A 23865-nucleotide genomic window follows, 5' to 3' on the forward strand; every position below is an offset into this window, starting at 1 on the left:
CCCGCCCTGCTTATATATGGCGATGAACATGTGCCTTCACCATTAGCTATATATGAAAATGGTCATCTTTGATCACAATTGGTAGAGTTAGGTTTCCCCAGGCAGATTGGCAGCAAACCAACTGCTGAGGCAAGTGGTGACCTCTAAGGACTATGTCTATCTCAAACATGTAAAAAGATTAAAATAGCAGAAATCGAGGGTAGTGGGGTTAGGGAAAGGTTGCCAGCTGGGGATGGCATTAACCTAATGGTAGCTTATTCAATAAATGCTGAAAGCCAAAAATAAGTCCCTTGAATGCAGAGAAATTATCTATGACTTCACTGAATCTATTCAAAAGTTCTTCCAGGAGGATTTGGAACAGGGTTTAAAAATCTGTGCAGGATCTTTCTATCTGCTGTGCTTCAGTTCAGAATCCAAGATTATATTCTCTCTCTCTCACTCACACACACACAAAATGGGGGGGAGGGGACAGACTAAGAAAAACTGTTTTCTGTTTCAGTTGTGCTACACATTGTACCAGATTTCATCCAAAAAAGTTCCATCTCTGCTCTGAACTGATCGTGCCTAAACAAAGTTCAGTGATGCACAGATATGCAGTGAAATTTGCAAATATGTGCACTGACTTTTTAGGCATATGCTCACTGAATGTTAAACAACCCCTGCAGTTCCTGGTGCTGCTGCCCAGAGACGGAGCTTCACTTTCTATTATGTGCATTAGTGATATTAGACTTTTTTCTTTTTTTTTTTTAAGCACTGGAGTCTGAACATCCTTGTGTGTGCGCTACTGGGTTCTTTCCCTGAAATGGGAGAGAGAGTACACAAGCAGCCCTCCAATATAGGGAGCACTAATGGAACTAAATGTTGTCTGGTTTGTTTGTTTTTTCTGCAAAATACTTTGGATAGGTGTAAAACTGCCAGATTCGCTACCTTGGTATGGTATGGAAAAGCTAGATTGACTATTTGGCTGAGCTATGGGCTAACCTATTATTTTAAGGTTGGTCTCATCCTGAGAGTACTAACGGGGAGTACAGTCCACTCTTGACATTTACTATTGCAGTAGTTACATTTATCCTGGAATTTTTGGTATTCTCCATTTTAAAGGTAAAGGCTGGGGTGTAATAAATGGCAAGATATTAATTTATAGTAAATCCATAACCATCTTCATTTTGCGATGAGGTACTGAAGATGAAGAAGATCCTCTTCTCCATAGTTTCCTTGTTTTTTTCCCCCAGACCAGGGCCCTGCCTCCCTCCCAGTTACTCCTCCCCACAAGGAAAATTACCCTTCCTATTTTCTTAGCACCCTTTTGCCCTAAAACTAGAACAAACTTTGCACCCTAAGCTGACTGAGAGACTTGAGCTCATTGTCCACTTCATCTTTACTGCCAGCATTGAATAACTTTAGTCTCTATGTTGGTTTTTCTTTCTCCTCAGTTCTCTAGGCAACACTCCTTCTCCCTCCTGAATCCCAGCAAGAGGAAGCAAAGTAGGTCAGGACAATTTTCCATAAATATTCTGCTGAATTTTGCAACAAATATTTTTCAGGCCTGTTTGTGTTTTCTTTCCATGTAAATGCTGTGATTTGAGCTTTACTAGCATTCATGCCAGAGATCTAACTGGAGAAATAGAATTATGCTGGGGATGCAATGCCATCATCCTTCACCATTTTGTGACAGGCCGGGTGTTTTCAGAGACCTTTCCCCCTCTACAGCAGTGGTTTTCAAAGCCGGTTTGCCACTTGGCCAGGGAAAGCCCCTGGCGGGCAGTACCGGTTTGTTTACTTGCCGTGTCCGCAGGTTCGGCTGATCGCGGCTCCCACTGGCTGCGGTTCGCCGCTCCAGGCCAATGGGGGCTCCGGAAAGCAGCGCAGGCTAAGCGGACTGGCTTTGAGAACCACTGCTCTACAGTACTTCTAGTTATCGGTGTGCTTGGTCTCTCAGTGTTTCAAAAGAGTCTACTGGGTGTGGCTTGTTAATGAAGGTTGGGTACAGCTAGATGCCAGGTCACAGCTTGTCTTACAATTCCTCCCTGCTGCACTCAGCTTATACCTGATCTGGTGGGTCCTTGCAGCAAATACTTGCAAGCTGTCTTTCTCCAAGCAGCTCTGTTGCAAGAGTCAGCTAACTCTGGGGCACAGCAGCTTACCTTCCAGTTTCCATCCCTTCCTATGACAAACTCTCCCTTTTAAGCTTACTTCCTCCAAGTGCAACAGGCTTGCAGGTGTGCCTGTTTACTATAGGTTGAGCCCACAGGAGCACATTAGTCTTTTCCTGATGGGGGTGGGGGTATGTGACAGCAGAGTGGACCTGGACACCATTGTGCTAGGCACTGTATAAACACAGAACAAAAAGAGTCTCTTCTCCAAAGAGCTAACAACCTATTTTAAATACAAAATCAAAAAGTAAGTGGCAGGGTAAGAAGCAGTGAACATTTTAAATAGATCCTGTCAAATGCTACATCACAAATGTACTTTCCTCCAAGGCAAATAAATCCATGCAGTGGCTCTGGGAAATAACTTTATATAATTAAACAAATATATTGTAATAGTTAAGAAACTACACTAGGTTTGTTTATTCCTCTTTCAGGAAACCAGGATCATCTTTGGTTAATTGGGATTATTGTCTATATTTAAAAAAAAAAATCAAAATAGATTATTGCAGTGTTACAGGGACACCTTCACTTTAATAATAGTCATGCTTCTGTCTGAGATTTTTTTTTACTTTCTTTCATTACAGCACCAAAGAATTCTTTAACTGAAGTAGATTAGAGAAAATAATTTTCCTCCATTTTTTCACTTTGTCTACTTTGTGCATTTAACAGTGTAATGACTCCCACTTTAGCACTAAAGTACAGAGCTCTACCATATGAGATATCAATATAACTCCACTAACTGGCAGCAGTAGTAGGCTGTTATCCTCTATATGGACTAGCCCCTGGAGGTGGACATGGCATACACTTCGCAGTTGTGTTATAATAGCACCTTGTTTGTAATCAGGTTCACTGTTTCCCCTGTGTAGTTAATCAGTTAGTTAATCTCAATTGTTGTTTACATGGGTCTTTCACACAGCACTGGATAGAGGAAAATATTTGTTAAACAACCAAATAAATAGGAAAATGAGTCAATGGAGTTATTCCTGATTTAAACTGGCATTAGCGAGAGCTCCAGAATGAAACACTGACTGGTGATGATCTTGAACCACTATAAAATAAGTTTAGGCACATTATGCAAACCAGAAGTGGAATTGGAACACACTTTTCATTAAAAACTGTGATGAAAAATGAAGAAGGTTAGAACTCAATTACAATAAGTAATGAGTTAAGTCTGATACAAAGTATTTCCATTGAGTTGAATGGGCTTTGGATCAGGCCCTTATTATGGTTCCACACAGACCAAATACTCTTGTATTTGACATCTCAGATCACAGAACACATTAGATCTCTTCTTCTGCTCCAAAACCAGGTTGCTTGTTAAATCCTGATAAATAGTTGCTTTAATAATTGAAATTGCATAAATGAAACTCCATTTGGCCGTTGTTGTCCTCCAGTAGCAAAAGACTGCAGAACCTATTTTGTTGTTTGACAAGATGATTGTTTAAAGCATGTTTAAAACACTTGAAGCTCTCTTTCTCTTCTTATTTTCAAATGTGAAAGGAGATACAGTAATTGTCAAGAAAGCATACACTTCCATTAAAACTACACATCTCCTTACTGTATTGTTAAATTACAGTTTAACCAGTTTTCTCGTTTGCCATTTGAATCTAAGTTACTTATATATATATATATATATGTATATGTAGCCAGTAGTCATTCAGGAGGATACCAAAATCCATTTAGATATTTTTTTTTGTTAGTATATAATTAAAAATAATAATAATAATGGCATAAATCTTTCTGTGACCTGATTCAAAATAGTCCTGACCCACTGGTAATGTTTCCCTTAAGGTTTTTAGAGGAACAGCCGTGTTAGTCTGTATTCGCAAAAAGAAAAGGAGTACTTGTGGCACCTTAGAGACTAACCAATTTATTTGAGCATGAGCTTTCGTGAGCTACAGTGATGAAGTGAGCTGTAGCTCACGAAAGCTCATGCTCAAATAAATTGGTTAGTCTCTAAGGTGCCACAAGTACTCCTTTTCTTTTTAAGGTTTTTAATATCCAACTATTAATTTAATGATGTGTATTCATCTAAATTGAATCACCTCATGAAAACATAAACTTGAATTATGAAACAGTTGGGGGCCATTGATAATGATTCCTTTAAGCCCATTAGTATAGAGTCATTATGTTAATGGCGTATATTCACCCACATTTAATCACATCACCAAAACATTAACATTAAATACCCACATATAACAGCTATAACATAGTTCATGCCCATCAAAGAATAACTTCACACATTCATTCATGCAGGCTCTGATCCTGCATTGTGATCCTTGCAGGTGGACAAGGTGTCTCTCCACAGGAGCAGCAGGCTGTCAGCATGGGTTACAGTGCTTTAGTTAGTACTGTCTGATAACACCTAGCCCTTTGCTCCCCTCCCATCTCAGCTGTAGATTTCAGTAGTAGTGCTGGCTGGAAAACAAGAATTCTGTTTCCTGAAAACTTTTGAGGTTTTGGCATTTGGTTTTGTTCTGCACTGGGACAAAACTGGGACCCTGTGAACTTTTCATGAAAAAATGAGGGACCAAGAAACCCTGGGGTGGCCAGTAGCCCACTGGTTAGGGCACTCCCCTGGGATGTAGAAAACACAATTTCGAGTCCCTACACTGACACTCTCTCTCTCTCTCTGTCTCAGCCACTCTGTGTAAATTATTAAATATTCACTGGGCCAGAGAGCGGGGCTGAGACTGTAGCCTGGTGGTTAGAGCACTGAATTAGGCAGAGAACGGAGTTAAACCTAGATCTCCCAGAACACAGGTAAGTACTCCAATCACTGTGTTGTTGGCTATTCTGTGGTCCCTCTCTCCCTTTGCTGGTTTTGACAGAGATTTCATCCTGGACTTGAGAAATCGTCCTGTCAAAAACAGTATGCTTCCACAAAAAGTTTTGGTTTGATTAATCGGTCTTTTCCAACAGACAAACATTTCAGTGAAAAATTCCCAGTTAGCTCTATACAGTAATACATCATACAGTTGTAAACACTGCCTTTTGCGCTCGCTTTTTTTTTTAAAGCCAGTGTGTGAACTAGGAGGCATTTATCATGTACATAAGTTAGGGCGGAACCTGCCATCCAGTCTCAGACAAAACTCCCATTAACTTGCAAAACCATCATATAGTATGATCTTCAGTTCTGAAGGTTGTGTTATCCCATTTATTCAATTTGTACATACTCTTCGGATCATCATCATCCTGGAGAGGGTGGACAAATTGAATAAATGGGATAACATAACTCTGCATATTTCATAAATGTTCCATCTACCTAGACATTTATATTATACCCATCACTATGATTTCTAGCACTGGGTTTTTATTAGGTGTGACGGGGACAGGCCAGGTGGCAACATGAGTGGCGGAAGGCAGGTATATTAGCTCCAGGATAAGCAGGTCCCTTTTCCCTTGGTAACTGAACAGAGGTTACTCTAGGTTAATTAGGACACCTGAGGCCAATCAAGGGCCTGCCAGAACCTGTTAAAAGCCTCCCCTCCATCCAGATAGGGGCATGTGATAGGAGCTGAGGGAGGAAGGTGAGCTACTGGAGAGTTGGGCAGTGCAGATGCTGACAACCACCAGGAGAGAAACCACACAGGTACAGAGGCAAAGAGCGGAAGAATCCCCGCTCAATGTGGCAGATGCTCCTTCTGGGCCCCGCCAGAGGGGAGAGACTGAAGTGACTGTTGGGTCTATTACCACCATGCCTGGAGGGGCTACCAGAGACTGAGAGGCTCCCCTTCCCTCTCCCTGTCAAGGAAGCTGGGAGGAACCCTGCTCCGGCGGGGGGTGTTGACAGCAAGCCCAGGGGTGTGGGGAAAATTCTGACAGAGAATGGAATACCCTGGCCCGCTGCTAAACAGAAGCGCGGGACCCACCAAGTCCGAGAAGAAGCTCTGTCATGTAGGGTGCAAACCTAGCAGTGTATTCAGTAATATTAAACACTATGTAAGCACAAGGGGCCCATGCTGCTGTGGCTTTTGGAAGTACACTGTGACTTTGAATGTCCTCATTTTTGTTACTTTAAATTCTGAATTATAGTTGGCAGTAACATAGATTTTTGGATTGATTGATTGTACAATTTATGTAAGTAAGGTAACATACACCTAATCAACAGTCAGTATTGACATCAGCCAAAATCAGATATACCCTCACAGTCACAGGGTTGTCTGTTCAATAAAGCAACTAAACTAATGCAAGCCTCTGAACATGAAGGGCCATTGTATCCCCTTGAATGCCTTTTCGGCATCCGAAGAAATGAAGAATGTTTTTCTTATATTACAGAGAACAATGAACAATGTGGTCTTGAAAGATTACTTGAGGGCATGTAAATACTCATAAATCCAGCTTGATCTGGTTGGATGAAGGGTTATTTTATCAAGCTAGATGGCTAGTAGTTTGACAAGGATTTTGCAGTTCTTATTAGTTAAGGGATAATAGGACAGGTAGCTCTTTTTCTGAGGCAGTAATTTGGTTCCCAAATGGATAAACTAGAAGGCCAAACAATTTATCCTCATGAGAGATCTTGCTTATTATCAAGAAGGTCAGGGTATCGTCTCCAGTCTTTCTCCATTAAACAGCACCATTACACACGCTAACCCAATTAAAAATATACTATAAACTAGAATGAACCCCAAGTGTGCTTGTTCAGCCCTTGTGCTTGCCACTCCCTAGTGCTGAGTCTAGTTGTCAGCACCTTGCGATTCACGTCCTACTTTAAGTGATGCTGACCTGGAAATCTATTGGTTGTAGTTGTTGGTTAGGGCCACAAACGGAGTAAGATACACAAGAGAAGGTTAGACTTAGTCTATTCCACATTCCTCTAATTCAGTTCTAAAAAAGGGGAATCAAGGATCTGGGGTGGGAGAGGAGTGGGATGTACTGAACAAGGAGGGAACAAGGTGTCATCCAAGCAGTTATGTTCTGGAGTTGTAATGCAGTGATACAGCTCCATGGTTTGACTGGCTGAGAATTTCCCTGAGAGTATAATCAGTGCTATGGGGCAGTAAGAGAAAAGGCTAATATCTGATTTTTCATAATTGATAGATTTATTGGGTGAAATACTGCTCCCACTGAAGTCATAGATGCATAGCTTTTAAGGCCAGAAGGGACCATTTTGATCACCTAGTCTGAGTTCTTGCCTAACATGTAGAGCTGTTTGAAATTTAGAAGTTTCATTTGGGGAAAACTTCATTTCAAACTTTTCATTTTATGGGTTTTTCATCTCGGTTTTATTATCTTTACATTATTTCATGACACGTTAATAGTTGACCTGCATAATATACATGCACTACTACTGCTGTATCTCATGATGTGGTAGTTGAAACACTGTATTTTTAATTTATTTTGTTTTTAAAATCATTAAAGGCAGCTGCTACTTTGTACTCATTGAAACATCTTCTTTTCTAGATCAAAGTGACTCCTGTTTGTGTTGTAATGAAATAATTTGACACTTGTATTATTTCAACTATTATGTCAATTGTGGTATGTCCAGACTAATCATGCTGACATGTCGTGAAACAATGCAAAAGTAATAAAAATCAAATGTACATGATAAAAAAAAAAAAAAAATTGAAACCAAACTTGGTCATTTTCTGGGGGGAGGGAGTTTCTAAATGTTTTTCTTTCATGAGAAGCTTTGTCAAAATTTGTCCAAAAATGGTTTAATCAAAACAGCTTTTTAAAAAAAACACCGTTTTAATAAAAGTATTCCGATCAGCTCTAATAACACAGATCAAAAAGCCCCACCCAGTAATTACTATGTCAGTCCCATAACTTCTGTTGGAGCTATAGCATATAGAAAGATATCCAGTCATGATTTGAAGACAAAGTGATGGAGAATTCACCAGAACCCTAAGTAAATTATTCCAGCTACCCTGACTGTTGTTTTTTTGCCATTGACTTCAGTGGGGCAACATTGTGGCCCCACTGCATTTTAGAGGATTTTTAAAGACTGAAGGGAAAGTCTATATACTGAAAGATTTAGTAAGCTTTTTCTATAAAAGGCATTATAATTAATTGACTAGTGTGTATGCCCTTCACTGGATTGAATCTGAACTTCTAGAATGTGTGTCATAAGTGCTATTCTGCAGACAGTGATTCCTCATTAATTTTGGGGGCCTGTTTTAGGAATAGGATTTGTTTTTTTTTACTTGAAAATCTAAATGCCAGTGGTGTGCAGTCTAGTGACAAATGTGAAACCCTAGGTGGTCATAGATTTGTTACAATATATTTAGCCCACAGACAAATTTTAAATCAGTCATTAGTAAATGCTCAGGCATTAGGTAATTACTAAGTGAAAGGTAGAGCAATGAGGCTGAAAATTGGTTAAAGAATTAAATCCACTAATGCCCAACTTATATTAGCATATCTGGTGCTCCTGAGGCTAGGTGTTTTATTAACTATAGGTCACGTTTTGTCCTTTATACATAAAAAATGTTCATACTGAATTTTCAAGGCAGAAATTTGGCCCTCTTGTCGTCCAAACTTATCATAATGATCCCCACATCCGCTGATGCCCTCTCTTTTCCCACCAAAATGGAGATTGGTTGATGTAGTTTTCAAAATGTATGTGAGAATTTTTTTCAGTGTATTTTGATTTATTGTTTCATCATGAAAGGTCAGTTTCCAAGTAACACTCAGGCTTGTGACATAGCTAGCTCGGTATAGAGCTCATTATGAACACCAGTGCATGGACTCATGTAAAATCCTGTACTCTTAGAAATCAATAGTTATTGATGAGAAAAGAAGCAATTATTTTCACTGTAATTAGTGGGATGCTAGTGAAGAGTTGGTTAGGCTTTGACCTTGACGCTTCACACACTGAAAATAAATAATTTCTGCTAATTCATTATTCCAAATAGCCTGTCTCAGAAAATGTAAACACAGAAGAAATAGTGCACACGTCACTGTTGTTTTTACATCAGGGAAGGCCAGGATCCATCACTGGATGGCAGTGAGTGGTTATGGCAGTCTCTTCTGGCTCAGGTTCATTTAAAAATAGTTCTGCCCTGTTTTTAAAAAAAAAAAAAAAATCTGAACATTTTTGTTATGCTTTAAGTTGGAAACAGGGAGGATAAGTAGACACTGAGGGGCAGCTTCTCCCTCCCACCCGAGCTCAGGTGTAGTGGAGAGTGAGGACTGAAGAGAATCAGTTGTTGCTTCCTGATGCTCAGTCACATAGCCCTGGCACAGGGTAGAGGTGCACAGAAGCAGCTCTACTTATGCAACTGTGAAAAGGTTTCTCCAACTTTTCACCAGTGGAGAATGAGGCATAGTGGAGCTCCACTTCATCATGTCTCCAACTTTTCCCTCCCCATCCTACCCAGGCCCCACACCCCCAGAATGCCCCCATCACATCTCCTCCCTCCCCTTATGCCATTGGGGCGGCAGGTGGGATGAGGGTGGCATGGTTTGTGGCTGGAGCATGATAGCATAGCAAAGATTTTCTAAATTTTTTTGAAGAACAGAAGAACAGAACAACTTTTAAAACATAAGCCAAAGGGCAGCAAGTGGTTGTGGCACTAGCATCCAAATGATAAGATCCAGTCTTCTCAGAAATAAAAGCAGTGGTTTGTTCAGAGCATTATTGTTACGTGGCCCTCTGTACCCGCAATGTAGTATTGTGATTCTATAAAAAGTGCTTAATAAAAAGAGAGAGAGAGAGCATATTTTAAATCGGGGTGGAGAATCTACAGCCTGCGGGCCAGATACAGCCCGCTGCTTCATTTCACCCAGCCCTCAGCAAGTTTCTAAACCACAGGCCGGAAGCCCTGGGTCACGGTGCCCACCCCCCACAAAAGACTGGAGCAACGAGCACCAGCTAGCCCTGTGCAGGGGAAGCTGGGGTTGCCAGGCTGTTAAAAGTCCGGTTGGCTCTGCACAGCTCCCATAAGAACGGCCATACTGGGTCAGACCAAAGGTCCATCCAGCCCAGTATCCTGTCTACCGACAGTGGCCAATGCCAGGTGCCCCAGAGGGAGTGAACCTAACAGGTAATGATCAAGTGATCTCTCTCCTGCCATCCATCTCCACCCTCTGACAAACAGAGGCTAGGGACACCATTCCTTACCCATCCAGGCTAATAGCCATTAATGGACTTAACCTCCATGAATTTATCTAGTTCTTTTTTAAACCCTGTTATAGTCCGAGCCTTCACAACGTCCTCAGGCAAGGAGTTCCACAGGTTGACTGTGCGCTGAGTGAAGAAGAACTTCCTTTTATTTGTTTTAAACTTGCTGCCCATTCATTTCATTTGGTGGCCCCTAGTTCTTATATTATGGGAACAAGTAAATAATGTTTCCTCATTCACTTTCTTCACACCACTCATGGTTTTATATACCTCTATCATATCCCCCCTTAGTCTCCTCTTTTCCAGGCTGAAAAGTCCTAGCCTCTTAAATCGCTCCTCATATGGGACCCGTTCCAAACCCCTAATCATTTTAGTTGCCCTTTTCTGAACCTTTTCTAATGCCAGTATATCCTTTTTGAGAAGAGGGGACCACATCTGTCTCCCAGAAGAGACGGGCATGTCCCTGCAGCCCCTAGGAGCAGGGGTGATCAGGGAAGCTCTGCTGGCTGCCCCTGCCCCCAGCGCCAGCTCCGCAGCTCCCATTGGCCGGGAACTGTGGCCAATGGGAGCTGCAGGAGCAGTGCCTGTGGGCACAGCGCAGAGCCCGCTGGCCCCTCCACCTAGGGGATGGATATGGCAGCTGCTTCTGGGAGCAGCGTGGAGCTAGGGCAGGTAGGGAGCCTGCCTTAGCCCTGCTGCGCTGGCAACTCGGCGCCACCTGAGGTAAGCACCACTTGGCCAGAGCCCGCACCTCGAACCTCCTGCCCCAGGTCAGAACCCTCTTCTGCACCGTAACTCCCTCCCAGACCCCGCACCCCAACCCCTTGCTCCAGCTGGGAGCCCTCTCCCGCATCCTGAATACCTCATTTCTGGCCCCACCCCAGAGCCTAGGGGAAGCCCCAAGCCTCCATGCCCTCCCATGGGGATGGAGCCATGAGCAGTGGCTTGCCCTGCTGTGGGAGGAAGCCCTAAGCTTCCGTGCCCCACCACGGGGCTGTGTGGCCCATGACTGATTTTTTTTTTTCCTGTGGGTCATTGGCCCCTGATAGAAAAAATGTTCCCCACCCCTGCTTAAAATTATCCTCATCGTCATCACTCCCATAACCGCATTGGTCCTTGGGGCACCATCATTGATGAGCAATGATATGGTGATAAGGTATAAAAATTAAGAATAGATACAGGGCTCTCTGTTACTCTGGAGATATAGTTTGTCTATCTATATGCAGGGCAATCGATGGCTAAATGTAAATAAAACTATAATGGAATTATTCTTACAATACACAGAAACAGATGCTGCAATAACACAACTTTAATGAAAGAGGAATTGATAAAGAGCTGGGGTCTGGGTGGTACAAGAAACTCCATCCATCGTTTTCCAAAATACATGCTGAATAACTCAATTGTTGCTGCTAACAGTTGCTGGCTGTTTTATGCATGACAGACAAACTACGAGCTCAGACAGGAAAATACAGTGACAGTGGAGTGTCTTTTTCCATTCACTGGGCCCGATTCACTCCCTAGGTTCCACTGGTTTCCACTGAACCCAGGCTCCATTGTTGAGTGCACTTGAGGGGATTCAATAGCAGAAGCTGCCCACCACCTCCTGGTTCCAGGGGGGAGTCTAACATATGTTAACACAACCCCAAAATTGAGTGGAGCCAGCCCAAGAGGCAACAGAGGTAGGCTGATACTCCTTGTCATGGGCCTTCAATACAGCCCTATTTGGGTCTCAAAGCTGCCATTGCCTGACAGAAACTACCCTCAACCCTGCCCCTTTTCAAAATATAAGATTCTACGCTGTTTCCTAAAGATGGTCAAACTCTATTCTCATCTAATCTCCTCTGCCATAGCGGGATCCCCTCAAAAGAGAATGCTTTGTTCTCCGCTCTCAAAGACTTCGTCCTTGGCTTTGTAATCTGCATTGTCCCAGAGGAGCATAGCTGTCTGCCACGGTGATTCATAGATAAAAATTTGCTTGTCACTGTAGCTGGAGCTTGATCCCTCAATTGCTTTGAAAAGCCTTAAACTGACATCAGAAGCTGAGTGTGATCCAGAGGAGGGACTTGAGCACAGACCTCATGAACTCGTGGCAGAATAAGCCATGGAGAAGGTGGACAACCGCATTCTATACCATCTGGACTATCTGAATAATCTTCCCATTCAGCTTCAGATAACAGTGAATTACAGTAATCCATCTTGGAGGTGACAGATGCCTGGAGCTTTGTGGTCAAGTCTGAGAGAAAGGTACAATGTTTCCTGGCAAACTGGAGATTAAAGATGGCTTACTGATGTATGACCAGGTAGCATATGATTTAGAATTCTCCCTTTCTCCGTGTTTACAGCTCTAACTTCTCCTGAAAGCACCAGAAGCTTTCTATAATCAAAACTTCTCATCAGTTTGGCTTTGTTCCTGTCTGGTAAAAACCACTGGGGAATTACCTCTATAATCCTCCAAAAAAAAAAAAATGGGGAGGAAGACAAACTTAAATATAGAAAGGCTTCCATCTCTTCATCAGTGCTAATTCTTATTATGCTATGATACCATCATCATTTTTAGAGTTCCTCTTTTCTGTGAGAACTGTTTTCTTCTCCACAGTATTGGAAGGAGCAGATGAGATTAAATAGGCACAAATACATACATACTCTAGAACAAGATCACCCAATCAGATGGGTTCAGAGAGAACATTTTGAGGCAAGCCCCCTTCAGGTACTGGTGAATTCTGTTACTGGAGTGCCATATAAAAAGTGATATCTGAATAGGTGTGGACAATTAATATTATACACAAAAAGCTGGTCACAGGGAGCAGACGGGCAAGTTTGCCCATGAGGAGAGGCTGCAAGGGACCTAGTAGCCTGGGAAGCCTAGCCCATGGCAGTGGCTACCCTTCTCTTCCTCACCCTCCCTTGTTTAGGGCAGATTGACACTGCAGTCCTGAGAGGGGCTCTGGACATCTGCTCTCTGTCAGTGCCCTGTAGCTGGATTTGAGGAGCAGCACCAGGGACTGAAGGCAATTACACCCAGAAAAGATCCCTGGAGTGGGCTTAAGTCCCCCAGGGAACAGTGAGCTTGCCCAGGAGTGGGGATTCTTGTAGGGGACCCAGGGGCAAGAAACTGGAAGAGACTACAGCCGATCCCAGGCTGAGGGTCAGCCAGCTGCACATGGGAAAAATGTAGATCTGATGAGAAACCTGGATGCAGAGGGAGACTAGTGACTGGCTGGGCAAAGAGACTGGGACAAAGGGTGGGGGACACTGAAATTGGACAAGAAGCCTAGGGAAGGAGACTGGGGCTAGCAGCCAGTGGGACTGGGGATTGTGGGAGGCACCTGGAAGCCAGGCAATGGAGTTGCGGGAGGAGCAGGCCCTTTCAGAGGTCCAGAGAGGCCCAGGCCACTTCCAGCTTTTGAGGCTGCTAGCCATAATAATAATAAATGGTGACACATGAAAACAAAATAAGGCACCAAAAAAAAGAGAGAGGCATAATTTGAACATTTCTCTTATTTGCTTAAATTTGCAGCTCTAAGCTGAGAGTGTGTCACATTGTGGTCCGATAGGGATGCCCATAAAAACAAGTTGTGAAACTTACTGAATGCCAAAAAATTAACAAGTGTCTAAATTTGAGGCCCCCTTTGAGCTTGAGGCTTAGGCCAAATGGCCCTCCTGGCGCCCACTCTGATTGGCCCTGGGGAGGGGGAAGAGACAGATCAGAATTGGAGTTGGAAGAGAGGAACTGGAACTGTATGGGTAAGGAGACTGGAGACAAGGAGCCATGAGGATTGTCTCACCCGCTAGGGTGGCGTGCATCACAGTTTGGCTACACCCCAAGTTTACAAGCCCCAGTAAATCCTTCCCTTGGGCCCATACTGGGACAGTCAACATGGGAGAAGTCCCAGTCCTTCTCTTCTGCTGTCCAATCTCTGCATATTCACATTCCACCCATGGGCACTCTTTCCTCATGTGCCCCTGTTGCCCACAGAGTATCCAGTTACTGAGCTCATTCCTGTGGGTTCCTTCCCAGCAAGGAATAGGTTTAAATTTTGAGCAGGACCCACGTCTAAGCTCAAGGACTCCACCCTAGTTGTTTGTGTTAGGTGGTTTATCTGAGTGATACCTCATCCAAGCTTGGCCCCGTGACTTGCTGAGGTCTTCTCCTCTCTGTATGGGTAGCTTGGGTTGCTGGGATGGGATTTGTACATGTTTTTCATCTTGCCTGGGGTTCAGCACCTGCTAGTAGGTATCCAGTCCTGTCGGTGGCCCTCGCCGATGAATGGGCAGAGGCTGTGCATGTTCTATCCATAGTGACCAATCGGCTATGAGAAAATTCTCCATCAGCTGCACCGCATTCAACAATGACTCAGAATAATGCTGGAGAACCTGCTCTTTGTTAGGACCAACTCTGCAATTTGGGCTCTGGAGTGCTCCCTTGCATGAAACCACCACCAGCAATGCTCTTTTAATCATTGTGCCAGCACCTTGGAGCATGGCCCTTGGGGTAGGTCTTTGCTCTAAAGCACTACCAATGTCTCCTTGCTTATATCCAGAAAATCTAAAATAGTGGCCTTCACCCAAATGTAGTGTTGAGCCTGCTTTGGATCAAGGTTACAGTAGATCAGCTGTGCCTGTCCCATCAGGTATGGAGCTAAAACTAAGGCCCAATGTTCTGGAGGTTATTGAGAGGCCAGTGCCACCCTCTCAAAGATGGTGATGAATGCCTCCAGAGCATCATCTGGGCCCATCTTAGTTAACTTCACTGGCACAAGTGCCAGAGCTCTCCCTGTTATTGAGCCCTGCAGGGTCTCCCTGGCCAGGGGGCGGTGGTCTTAATTGTTGCAGGAAGTCTCTCCAGAGTTATTGCTGCTGGGACACAACCTCCTTCAGCAGCTGATGTTGTTGCACTACTTGGGTCTGCTGCTGCTGGGCCATCCACTGCTGCAACATCTGCTGCTGGAATTGCTGCTGCTCATTGGCCTGCTGATGCTGCCACTCTGCCACCCACTTACACCAGTGCTCTGGGTCCATCTCGGCAGAAGCGCCCTCTCAGTGGACTTGTGTGGAGCCTGTTTCTGTCTCAGGGCCTTGAAACAGGTGTAGGGCTTAATCACCCGCATTCTCCACCAATTGTAGTCACCAACTTGGCTGTAGTCCCTTCCAGTCTCTTGTCCCTGAGTCCCCTACAGGAACCCCCACTCCTGAGCAAGCTCATTGTTCCCCACGGGAGTTAAAAGCCCACTCCTAGGGTTTTTTCTGGGTCTAATTACATCCAGTCCCTGGCTCTGCTTCTCAGGTCCGGCTACAGGGCACTGATGGAGAGAGCAGACATCCAGAGCCCCTCTCAGGGCTGCAGTGTCTGCCTGCCCTAAACAATGGGGAGGACGGAAGTCTCAGGCTGGGCTTCCCTGGTGGCTCGGTTCTCTAGCAGCCCCTCTTCTTGGGAAAACCACTCCTGCTGCTCTGTGACCAGCTTCACATTTTTAAGCTCTCCTTCTCCAGGTAAAGCATGCTCTGAAGGTGTGCCTAATTGGCATGGCCTGAGTGCAGAGATGCTTGTTAGGCTTGCTTTTAGTGGGGTGGGGGTATGTTCCATCACACCTTGCCACCACCTTCTTCCCACCACACAGGTTCCCAGTCCCCGTCTCCTTGCTCAGCTAGTCCCCCTGCTCCTCTCCTGCTTGACGTCTCAAGGTTCCTTCCAGCCCTACATTTCTATGATATCTTCAAGTTAGTGGGTTCAATAAAATTATTGTGTTCTGAAAAAAGCTTCCTAAGCCTAGGATCTTAAAGATGTTTCAGAAGAAATCTGAACATTAGAGATTTCTTGGGAACTGGAATTTCCATTTTGTGGGAAATTCCACAATTTCAAAATAAAACTTCACTCTGAATTAGAATGAAATGTTGAATTTTTAAATTTCTCACAATGAAATTTTCAAAAATAATTCACTTTGGATCAATTAATGTTTTGTTTCAATAAAATTGAATCAAACTTTACTTAATATTTTTCAAATTGCATATTTTAAATTTATTTTAATTTTCATATGCTTAAAAATTTATTTTTACAAGTTTTTTTTTTTAAATAAATTTTCACTGAGATCGATGTGGAATATTTTGATTTTTGAGAAATGGAAAAATGTTCTCTCAGAAAAGTTTCAACTGGGTCCCATGTTAATTAGTGTTGAAACTGAATCCCGCCCGTGCCTTCAAGTGTTGTTTAGGATGCAAACAAAGCTTCACTGTTCCTGCCTATCCTGGGCTTCTCTCTGCATGTCCCCTATGTTGCTAAGTCTCATTAAGTTTTACCTCCTTAAGTACAGTTTGACAGAGGGATTCTTTCGGTTGGCCCCATTTACATGTTTCTCCAGCTGCTCAATGGGACACCTGCTGTGACAGATGCTCTGCCTTTCTTCTTAACACATGTCCCAGATATTTCCATCTTCTTTTCAGGATAACTGTAGAGCAAATAAGTTGTTCTCTGACAAATCTTGGCACTTGCTATAAATTCATTTAATGTAATACCTAGTATTTTTGAGGCATTTGCTTTCTAAGGCATTTAGTTGTCTGTCTCCTGTTGCTCTGAATTGTTGAGATTCACTCATTTGTGTGGTTTTAAATTATGCTTTGTGCAGATCCACTACTGTCTTCTTTAGTCCATTAATCTAAGCTTTTACCTCCTGTGTTACACCAGCAGATTAAAAAATGCTATCCTTTAGGCACTATCCTACATAAAAGTGCCAAAGGACTGAGTTCAAATCAAGCTTCTATCCTGGTTGACTTGTGCTGCCTGGTATCTTTTATCTCTCCTATATATAACCAAGAAATATAGCATAAAAACAATTACATTAATTCAAGCAGTTCACATAACCCTGGTAATTTCCAGAGTGGCAGCTCTTACTTAGTCAAACACCATTAGGCTGTCTCTTGGCCTGAGCTCTCTGTGCCTTTCATGTGCAGCTCGAGTCAAACAGCAGTTAAAAGAAGAGTAATTAATTCAGTGACCAGAGTAAGAAGCCTTTTTTTTTTTTTTTTTAAACATTACATTGCAGAGACGAGTATTCATGTTCAGAAGCAATTGAGGCCTGGTTCATGCACCCAGTTTATGTTGATATAAATACTTCACTTAAGGGTGTGACACAGTTATACCAACCTAACTCCTGGTGTAAACAGCACTTTGTTAGCGGGTGGGCTTCTCCTGTCGACGTAGCTACCGCCTCTCTGGGAGGTGGAGGACCTGCCTAAGTAATGTCTGTACTAAGTGCTACAGTGATGGAGTAAGTGCAGACGAGCCCAGAGAAACACACAAACAGGAACTCTGATGACATGCTGCTTACCTAACAGGTGGAAAACTGGAAAGAGGTCAAACGTTGCTCTGCTTTACAATTCCACATTCACAAGCAGAAGTGAAGTCTGTAGGTTAGTCTACCCATATGGTGGGGATGGTGAGTACACAGGCCAGGAAGAATGACTAAGCATGCTCCAGACAGGAGGCTCAGAAGCTAAAATGTGATTGTTTAAAGTGAGTTGCTTAGAGAGCCAGCAGAAGAGACAGGATCTGCAGAGAGCCTTTTAGTTGTGGAGAGACAATGAGTCTCTTCCAGAATGTTGGGAGAGGGGAAGGAGAGGGGTATCTAACATCTATTTGTGTGTGTGTGTGTGCTAGTTAAAAAAAGCAGTATAAGTGAGACTGACTATAACTGGTGTTACTGAAAATACATGATTCAAGCTACAAGCAAAATTGTAAAGCATTTAGAGTGGGATTATAATTGAGATTTTATTTCAACCTTTCTCCTCTTGCATATGCTCAAATGATCTCTACTAATATAGACATACAGCTCACACTTCTTCTTTTGCATTTTTTAAAGATTTTATTTATTTATTTTTGCCAGATGAAAACAATCAACTTGCTCAGACTCTCTTCAGGCTAGGCAATATTTAAAAACACATTAAACTTAACCCAGTGGATAAAATTTGCAAAAAAGGCATCTAGGCATCTTAATTTTCAGTTTAAAAAATAATAAATTGAATTACAACTGCCCTCAGATTGAAAGCAAAATTAAATACCACCCTTTTTATTTCCATTCTTGTCCTTTGTATTTCATTTTAAAAATATAGATGTACAGCAGTTAAATGTTTTCTTGTGGGAATACATTGTATTTTCACAACTAGCAACTTCGTCATTAAACATACAATCTTTGACAAATGATTTTAATGGAGAACTTGTTTAAAATGCACCTAAAAACATTGTTTAAGGAATTTAACAAATTATTCACTTTTTCATATAAGTGAGAGAGTGTTAGTAGAACATAAAGTCTTATCAGTTCGCATTAGTTTGGTTGTTATTATTGGATTTAATAGACATGGGTAGGAATTTATGAGAGAGCAGTTCCCTGATTCTTCAGTGATCCATTAATTCTTTGTGTCATTGCCTGTTATAAGATCTAATGAACCTTTGGTTGCTCAATCTGATGATATGGCCTGATCTCTAATTTTCAGGTTCTTTATATATTCAATTATTTGATAAATTACTGTGGGAGATTTTCAGCCCTGGGTTTTTTTGGAACTGATCTGTGCTGCAACTATAATGTGATACAACATGGTGAAAAGCCCTCTCCTGGTCCCAGTAAGTGGATTCAGACCCTGTAAAGGCCAAAGCTTTATTCTGATCTTAGGGACACAGTTTGGTCCCAGTTACACTACAAAGTTTATCCATATTGTAACTGCGTCAAGGGACAATTATATTTTGACTGAGTTCTGTTACTTGGCCACAATTGTAGTGTAGGTGGGGCCCTAATTTGTGGAAATCTCCATATTGTTTCTTCATGTCTGTTCACTTTGAACTTATTTTTCTTCCATTCCTTACACAGCTTGTAAAATAGGGGTTTGCCTGGCACACTAGGATGGCTCTTTTCATATTTGAGTAAATGATTGTCCTTCGTTACAGCCAGGTGACTCCAGTTAAAACGTTTAATTATTTACATGTGTCCACATGCTAGGTAACTAGCACATTTCTTCCGTTCTTTGATAACAGACTTTGGGGGCCTTACGAGGTATAGTGACTGTAGTGTTTTGCTGATAATGCCCCCAGTTTAGAAAATTATATAGGAACATACCTAGGGTGACCAGACATCCCTTTTTGGGCGAGACAGTCCCCTTTTTAAGCCCTGTCCTGGACATCCCAACTTTTTTTCAAAACTGGGCATTTGTCCCATTTGCTCTTGCCAGCTGATCATCAGTTGGCAAGAGCAAATGGGACAAATCGTACAATTTTCAAACTGGGGTGTGTGGAGGAACATTCTGGGGGGTGGCCAGTGACCCCAGGCAGCTTGGGCCAGTCCTGCGCGGTGTCCCGTTTTTGCTTTAGGGAAATATGATCACCCTAAACATACCTAACTCTAAACACACAATTAGTCCCACTGAAATCAATGGGACAATTCATGTGTTTAAAAGGTAGGTACACGTTAAAGCATGGTCTGAGGTCTAGGAAGGGGTAAGGAACATAGGTAAAACTAGATTAAACCCGAAGGCCAGAGAAGGGGATGGAGTGAGGTTTTTATAGTTTTTAACCAAATATTTTTTGGTTTCAGTTGCAGAAAACCAAAAGTTTTTTTTTTTTTGAGAAATTAAATAATTTTTGATGAGAGTTTTGTGTTTTTTCAAAAATGTCCATTTAATCAAAAAGCCAATTTCAAGTGGAAAAAAATATTTAAACAAAAAAAAAGTTGTGCACTAGTAGTTGCTGCCACGAGGTCAGTAGCTTTGGGATCATGTGTTTAAGAAGTGATATCTCCCAGGGGACTCAGCAGAGGATTAGCCAGTAAAAACACACGCACCCAGTCTACAATTGAGCTTACACTGTTGGTAGCATAAGTAACAAACTTCCGCGGGTAGACAAGGCCCCAAGGACAAGGAGCTAAATTCATCCTTGGCATAACCACTGGTGTAGAAGGAATTCTACTGAGAATGAATTTTTCTGAAGAGTGAGCCTTTTCAGCATAGTCCACTCAATCAGCTCATTCTTGCACTCTCCTTTGTTTCTTTATTTGTGGCTACACTGCATTAGCATCTTAAAGAAATTGCCATGGAAATCAGAGACAAGATAGCTACAAACAAACTGTCTGTTCATAGCTATTCACAGCTCTGCCACAAACTCAGGTACAGTGTCTGTGCACTTTATACAAATCCATCGCTGATATTTGTTGCCAGTCCCTACCCCTAAGATCTAATAGTAGAAGAGAATAAGCAATATATGCTATGTGGATGAGAGGGAGATAAGCAAATACATACAATTGTTACATATATAAATATTTTATATAGGCATATTTTTTGCATTGCTTTGTAAATACATAAATATCAATTTCCACAACTGTCCCTCATCCACCTCCCTCTGCTGCCCTCTCTCCCCCCCAACTTAGCTATGACCCATTTCTTGTAAGCACTGTGGCAGAAGTGGCTCATGGAAATGGATTTGAAGGGGAGTGAGTGTCTTCTAGATCTGTTCCGGGAGGGCATTTCATTCATAAGAGGCAGGGTGAAATGAAAGTTTGTGGGAGGAGTAGACAAGTGCGCAACATTCAAAGCCAACATTTTTGATGGAGTGGAGAGGATGGGGGCAATGCAAGAAGTAATTAGAGGCAATAAATGGGGAAGGGCAGAGTTGTGAAGGGCTTTGAAGGTTACAACAAAAAATCTCCCCGCTGTATTTTCCACTGAATGCATCCGATGAAGTGAGCTGTAGCTCACGAAAGCTTATGCTCAAATAAATTTGTTAGTCTCTAAGGTGCCACAAGTCCTCCTTTTCTTTTAACAAAAATCTTGAGCTTGTTATGGGTGGGGGGATTCCAACAAGGATGGTGAGGTGGTCAGAGTGATGAGATGATCTTAGCAGCTGCTTTTCTAAGGATGAGATAGGAACAATATGCACATTAGGGAGGCCAGAGCAAGGGAAGCTGCAATAACCAAAACTAGAGATGATGAGGGTGTAGATGATGATGATGATGTTAGCTAACTGGATAGAAAAGAAAGGGTGGGTTGTAGAACTGTTATGAGGAAGAAGCAGCAAGATTTTATCACAGCCTGGATGTGTGGGTTTGGTGAGATGATGATTTCAAAAATAACAGAGCACAGAGGTAGTGGAGAGGTCAGAGCTGGATTAGGGTATAGGCACTAGAGGCCCATGTTTTTGGACCCAGATGCTGGAGTCATGTGATTGCACCAGAATCCCAGTGTTCATTTTAAAAAAAAAGATTCTATCCCTCCTGATTGTCAAGGAAAACAAAAATGTGACTCAAGCTTATCTGATGCAGTGATGTGTGCCTGAGTCTGCGGACAGCCTGAAACAATAGCTCTGAGGGGTGTGAACTACCCCATCTTTCTCAATGAGGTGTTAATGCTAACACCTACCTTTCTAGGGGGCTCCATTCCCCCACCCAAGCAAATACGCCCAGGCTGCTGGAGTAAATGCTGGGGGGGCCCTGCTGCCACCCCTAACTGTCCAGGTGGGAAAGAGGACTCCTAATGATATCCTTATTGTTCCCAAGATTCAGAAGGGCCTGCTGCCAGACTGAGGGGAGAAGGCCCTCTTGGGAAGGGAATGGCGGGCCATGGCGCTGGCAGAGGGTCATGAAGGTGGAGCCACACCTGTATCATGGTGTGAATAGGGCAGTGGATTACCTAATCTGGCCCTGAATGAGGAATTTGAAGGAAAGATCAGAAGATCAGATGGGGCTAGGTTAAATTACAATTGACAAGACATCTGGGAGGAGATATCCAAATAACAGTCTAAAATGTGATTGGATGGAAGGAGAAAGGTGAGAAGTGAAAGGGCATAACTATGAGTCATTGACATAAAAGTGTTAGAAGTTGTATGAGACGTTGCATATTACCTAGACAGAGAATAGGAGGGTAACCAAGACCATAGCTTGTGGCACAACCATGGAGAGTGGCAGACCCTCTGGAGGGCATGTTAAAGGCTCAATTAAGTAGAAAGCTAAGAGGAGAACCAGGTGAAAGCCAGCAGGTCACTTGACTTTTAAGAAGGGACGTTTTGCTGTTTATGGGTGAGGCTGGAGTATAGAACTTGAGATTTAGCCAGGAAGAGGTCATTAGAGACTTGATGAGACCAAAGTGGTAGCATGAGAAAAGGACCAAAAGGGCTTGGTAGTGAGGACAAGGGAGAGGAAAGAAATTAGATAGAGGCTGAGGGAAGTTAGGGGAATGGATAGGGCCAAGAGGGCAGCGTGGGGTGTGGCAGCAAGTGAGAAACTTCAGAGTCAGGGGAAAGAAGGTGATAGAAGGAGAGTGTGCTGGGAAGAGGAGAGAGGAGGAAGATCACAGTGGATTTTGTCGATTCTTTTCTCTGGAAACATCTGTAAGAGTGTGGGCAAGAGGAAAAAAAAATTCTACAGTGAACATGGGCCACAGCTGTGCTTCTAGTGCTTTTTATTGATCTAAAAGCAGGACCAGGCTAAATGCAAGGCAGATGCCTGGGAGGTTTTTAAAAATGATTATATGTAAGTGAAGCAAATGGCTTTTTCCTGAAATGACTTATTGATTTTTTTCGCCCCTTCTGCTCTAAGCCTTTTTCTGGTTAGTTGTAAACAGCACAACATCACTGTTTCTTCCTAGTCAGCTCCTCTTAGTCCCCTACTTTCCTCTTCTTAGGAATGAAACACAATATCTTAAACAAACAGAACCTAAAAAGGCTAATCATTGGCTCACATTGTCCCCTGATACTGCAGTCCCGCCTTTTTGGCTTGTGCTGACAAGCTGTTTATGTTTTTGCAAGGCCACCCTTTAACTCAGCCGCCTGATGACCATAATGGGACCAATTGTCTGAATGCTGCAGGGAACTGAATCTCCTGATCACAGAGACTGTATTTCAGCCTCTGATGCTCCTGAATGGACATTATGGAACACTAGTAAGTAGGCTTCTAACTATGCCATTATAGTTTTTATCAAGGGCTATGGATAATCCTCATTCAGCAGAAATGATAAGAAACTGCGATTCAGATGTGCAGTTGTTAAAATAAATTATATCCTTCTGTATGAAGTGACATAACAGCTGCTTTGTATTCAATGTCACGGCTACAAAGAACAGTCTATTTAATTTCAAATGAGGATGAGATCTTCCTGGATAAAACAGGGAGATAACAGGATGAAATTAATGGGACACAAGCTATTTAAACTTGCTTTTTTTTTTTTTTTGGGGTCAGTGTTTAAACTATATACGGGGCTTAAGTTATCAGCATCTAGTTCTCTATCAGACAAGTTTACAATATTGTGGCAGCTTTTGTAACCATAAATACAGGACTTCAGAAAAAGGTGAAAGAGTTAGATATGAGATACCCTAAAATTAATGCTCTGTAAAAGTGCTGAAAGGTGTTATCATATTCTAAGATATATTCCTCTTAACTTAGAATTTGTTTTTTGGAGCACTAGGTGAAGTGCACTAGCCTGAGTCTGTCAAACCAGGCTGAGACGTTTACTCCCACTCACTCCAAAATGCTTTGTAGACACAGGGGTGCTGGAATGGATGTGTATAGTGGGGGGTGCTGAGAGCAATTGAACCAAACTGTAAACCCTGTATATATGGGAAGCACTTCAAGCCAGGGGGTGCAGCAGCATCCCCTGCATCCCTAGTTCCAGCACCTTTGGGTAAGT

The 23865-nt window shown here is 42.6% G+C and overlaps 1 protein-coding gene across 9 annotated transcripts in view; it reads left to right on the top strand.

Moving 5' to 3' along the window:
• Nucleotides 1-23865, top strand: part of TRIM2 (tripartite motif containing 2) — a 120983-nt gene that overhangs the window by 2144 nt on the left and 94974 nt on the right. For 4 of the 9 annotated variants that reach the window (XM_048847403.2, XM_048847402.2, XM_048847397.2 and 1 more), the window contains exon 2: nucleotides 22991-23123. The exons of the other annotated variants lie outside the window; for them this stretch is intronic. The gene's annotated coding sequence lies outside the window, so the exon portion shown is untranslated. The remainder of the gene's footprint in view (nucleotides 1-22990; nucleotides 23124-23865) is intronic. 9 annotated transcript variants of the gene reach the window in all.

This window comes from Caretta caretta, chromosome 4 (genome assembly GCF_965140235.1).
Source record: "Caretta caretta isolate rCarCar2 chromosome 4, rCarCar1.hap1, whole genome shotgun sequence".
Taxonomy (NCBI): Eukaryota; Metazoa; Chordata; order Testudines; family Cheloniidae; genus Caretta; species Caretta caretta.